General features: G+C 38.1%; 1 protein-coding gene across 1 annotated transcript in view; it reads left to right on the top strand.

Moving 5' to 3' along the window:
* LOC143039873 (gamma-butyrobetaine dioxygenase-like) overlaps positions 1-3773 on the top strand; it is a 75713-nt gene extending 71940 nt beyond the window's left edge. Inside the window, exon 10 of the mRNA XM_076210173.1 lies at positions 1-3773. This exon is cut by the window's left edge and continues 234 nt beyond it. The gene's annotated coding sequence lies outside the window, so the exon portion shown is untranslated.
* Positions 3774-4880: the final 1107 nt, after the last annotated feature.

The raw sequence follows: 4880 nt of genomic DNA, 5'->3' as shown, positions 1-4880 counted from the left end.
TGATAGAGAGAGGTGGGTGTAAGAAAGAGAAAGACAGGAAAATTAAGAGAGAGTGAGATAGAGAGAAAGAGAGAGAGAGAGAGAGAGAGAGAGAGAGAGAGAGAGAGAGAGAGAGAGAGAGAGAGAGAGAGAGAGAGCTTTGGTGAGTTTCAGCTATCAAAAGATGTTGAGATTTTGAAATCTAATATTGATATGAAAAAAAAACATGTAGTGATTTTCATCTAACCTTGCTTGAGGTTAGGAACCAACAGTTTTCTGATGGCCGAAAGTAAAACGAGCGAAAAGTTAAACATTCGGTCTTGATATGCCAGCATCAGGTATGAAGACTGAAAGTTACTTATTAAATAAGGGAAATTAATTTCCAGTATCAAAAAGAGTGTTGTGGGACTCTGGGCCTCAGTGCTATTACCAAGGTTTACCATGATATCGACTTTATCAAATTTGTGCAAGCATTGCTACACGATTTAGTTTAGTTATCCTATTACTCCTTGTTTAATAATAGAGCATTGGATGTATCTTAGACAGAATGATTTTCATCTTAACTCATCTCCAGGGAAATGATATATAACAAAATTAATTTACTCCTGTCGACTAGTACCCTGACGCAGCAAATTTCATTGTTAGTATGTTTGTCTGCAGACACATGAACCTGGCACAGCAGCGTCGTACTGGTGTATGATGCAACTTTAAAATATCTAAGTGATTTTTTGTAGTTTTAATTTCATGTAAACATGTGCAAATATTCAGATTATGCGTCTTGAACACTTACTACCAGAGGTTCAATTGGGTCAGGTTCATATGTCCAGAAACGAGAACTTACAGCACGCGTAACGACCGGCTGGCAGCATCTGACACACTTTTCATTATCGAAAGGTAAAAATCGATTTTATTTGTAAAACAAAAGATGAAGGAGGCAAAAAGGAGAGCATATGTAAAATGTGGGATGAGCATGACAGAAAACTTCGAAAATAAAAAAAAATAAAAAATGGAAGGAAATTAGAAGAGGAAGGGGAGATGAGTCAAGTAGAGAAGAAAAAGTAAAAGACACAAATGGACAGATATTAATGGAAGAGGAAGTGGTAAGGGGAAGGTGGATGGATTATATTAGAGAGCTGTTGAATGTGGAGGAGGATACAGAGGGATTGGTGGTAGCCGCGGAAGCCACTAAGAAAATTATGGTGATGGGAGAGGAAAATGAAAGACTGACGAGTTAAACACCATATGAGGACGGAGCCTTTATTTGTACGACGTTTCGCTTATTACAGCTCTTTCAAGCACCTGAAAAAGCTGTAATAAGTACTTGAAAAAGCTGTAATAAGCAAAACGTCGTACAAATAAAGGCTCCGTCCTCATATGGTGTTTAACTCGTCAGTCTTGTCGGCAACTGCTACTTTCATGAAAATGAAGGAGAAACAAGAACAGATGAGGTGCAAGTAGCTCTGAAAATGATGATAGTAGGTATGGCACCTGGGTTAGATGGGTGTCATACTGAGTGTCTGAAGAAGGGAGGTATAGTTATAGTAGACTGGCTGGTGAGGCTATTTAATGTGTGTCCAAGGAAGGATAGAGAGCAGGAGGACTGGAGTAGTGCCTGTATAGTTCCGCTTTACGAAAGAAAATGGGATAAATGTAAGTGTAGTAGTTTCAGAGGGATCAGTTTGTTAAGTAAAATTTGGAAGGCTTATTGGAGGGTTTTGATCGAGAGGATAAGGATAGGAATAGAGGAAGTTGTTGGTAAGAAACAGAGTGGGTTTAGGAAAAGTAGTACATAATCCACACACATACGAGATGGTACTCGTCTTCCCCAAGACCTCCAATTCTCGCTGACCTCCCATTTTCTCAATAACAAAACTCATGACTCAAGGAATGTTAACGTTTCACAACATGACGCCATCGCGCCATCACCTAACAAGTAAGTGCCTAATGTCACCAGACAGATCCATCGACCCCTTTCTTATATCTACCCCAACTACATTATCGTAACTTCAATATATACGCCATAACTAACCACAACCACAAGTAATGCTACTAAACCCATATACTATGTACCTAATACCCGTATAATGTATATTTGATCACAAATACGTTCCCTACACGAAACGTGCTTACCTAAGCGTTTTTCCAATTTATAAACAATGACTGCGCTCGCCATAGACAGGCAGCTTAGACAGCCAGTCTAGGTCAGGGACCTGGGAGAGGAGACTAGGGAGACTTTCTCCTTTATTCTAGGTAGGGGATACATACCCCAAAGCTGTAAAATATACCAAGTACATGCCTATAAATAGAAAGTCTATCCAAGAATTTACATCGCCCACCAAAGCCGCGTCAAATATCATTCATTCATAGCCACTCCCTAACACCCACCCCCACCCCGTCCCTTCCTTGCATCACAACATCATCCATACACAACCATTCTCCACTCACCCCTATCTACTGCCACTCTCTTCCTTGCTCAACAGACAATTCCCTCTTGCTTAACGTACCTTTCACCTATCCATCCATCCTTCTCATCCTAGGTCGTCTCCTTATGTTCACTCACTTTACCTCTTCCTTCTACACCCCTTTAACTTCCCTCATTGTTTCCATGTGTCCAAACCATTCCAATACTCTTTCATCAACCCTATCTGCCGTCTCCTTTTCCATCTCCGCTCTCCTTCTCACCTCGTTTATCAATCTATTCAATACAGTAATAATTGTAATAACTACAGTAATCTCTACTACAGCAAGCGTATTGCCAAAATAGTCTTAGACTCACGCCAAGAAAATAGCATACACGACTAAGATATGAAATTCGGTGAAATTAGAAAATCATGAAACGAATAGTCCAACAAATAGATAATTAATTAATTGATTAATTAATTAATTAATTAATTAATTGATAAGTAAATAGATAAATGAATAAATAAATGAATAAGCCATTCTGAAGAAAATTTCCAGATTAAAAAAATTGAGTGCTGACGTGTAACAAATTAAAGAAATCGTACTGCAGGTTCTCGAGTCGATAGTGTCATTTAGATGTAATTTTCTCAGCCGTGCTGAACACTAGAAATAAATAATTAATTGTAGTTATGACGTTTTGATTTATTTTGCAATACTTGCACATACGCATTTGTCTTATGTGTTTGACCTGACAGGGAAAGGGGCAGTCACTTGTAGCTGCTGGACTCAAATCTGGATATAAGCATTTATAAGGTGAGTGCGAATCTCAACGACTGACAGACAGAAAGACAGGCAGACTGACAAATATACGAGAGAAAAAGAATGTTGGGTGTAGAGAGAGAGAGAGGTGGGGGAGAGAGTAAGAGGCTGGTAGATAAAGGTAGACAAGTAAGGTAGATAGAGGAGTAGGCTGCGAGAATTTCATTTTTATGTATTGGATGTTTGGTAAACAGTAGCCGCGAAGGATTTGCATAATCTCGCTCCTCGTCTAAAACTTATAAACAACCTCTAGGGACTCGATTTTATTGTTGTATAATGCTGATGTAATAGTATGTAAACTAAGCCAGTGACACATTGATTTCGAGATTGCTTGAGTAAGCAGTATTGCTTAAGACGTTTGTAACAGTCTTTCTGATTGGAGAAAGGGTGGAGGAGGAGAAAATCTAATTGGTTCACGGGTGTAAAGTCACGCCCTTAAGGGAGGCACTTAGATGTAAGAGTAAAGATCATTGGACTGAAGAAATCATGGCGAACTGACTTGGTGATCAAAGTCCTCTGGTGTACCTAAGACAATAATGTTGTAGAAGAAATAGTAAATAAAATTAAGAAAATATCTCAATCGTTTAATTTCTCCTATACTAAGTCGGATGACCTGAGGCATGGGGCCTACAGATGAAAATATGTAATGGAAATTGAGTGATTAACCTATATTAAGACAGTGATGAAAAGAATGTGAAAGAAAAAAGGACAAAATATCAAGATGGGATATAATGATAGTGAAGGAAAAAATATCACGTTGGTATGCAATGACAGTGGACGACAAAATATCACGGTAGGATATAATGTCAGTGGAGGACCGAATATCATTTTAGCAAGGGATGCTGGACAGAATGTCAGCAAACGACGGGTGGCAGGTGTGGAACGCGGTGACGTAGGGGGGCAAAGTGCACATAAGAGATCAAATGACCTTGAAGGACCAGATGTCCGTGATAGGGCAAATGTTCATGAAGCATGGAATGTCAATGAAGGATCAAATGTCAATATAGAGCAATGTATCAATAAAGAACAAAATTATAATGTAAGGCATCATGTTGAAATACAAGTGTCAAAAAAAATAATAATAATCACGAGTTTCTTAATACGATGTACTTTAATGCTCGTAGTATTAGGAATAAATTCCAAGAAATAAAGGCGTATGTCAAAAGTGAAAATCTCAATATGACAAGAATAACCAAGACATGGTTAAATGTTAAAGAGTTTGAAGCTGTATTTAATATTGCGGTATTTAAACACTTTCATCAGGATATAAACCACAATGAAAGGTTTGGGGTGTTCTATTGTACGTTAAAAGCAATGTCCATGCCTGTGTTTTAGAGAAAGTAAAAAAGGGTGCATATGATAGTTTGTGGGTAGAATTAACCCAAACAAATGAACAAAAAATTAATGTAGGTGTAATATATAGGCCAAAAACGTTATCATTAGCAGACAACAAACTATTGTTTTAAGAACTGTCTAGTTTCTGCAACCAGGATTTATTGATAATGGGTCATTTCAATTTTACTGACATTGATTGGATGACCCTTGAACATGGCCATATATGTAGTCGCTTGATAGATTTTCTCGGTAAAAGAGCCCACAAGACATGGAAATTTACTCGATCTATTGATTACTAGCCGTGAAGGCATGATAACTGATGTAGAAGTTGGTGAAACTATTGCAAA

The sequence above is a fragment of the Oratosquilla oratoria genome, chromosome 27 (genome assembly GCF_046742065.1).
Source record: "Oratosquilla oratoria isolate Oo_2021 chromosome 27, ASM4674206v1, whole genome shotgun sequence".
Classification (NCBI taxonomy): domain Eukaryota; kingdom Metazoa; phylum Arthropoda; class Malacostraca; order Stomatopoda; family Squillidae; genus Oratosquilla; species Oratosquilla oratoria.
The sequence above is the reverse complement of the archived record's forward strand: the minus strand, read 5'-3'. Positions and strand labels throughout refer to the sequence as shown.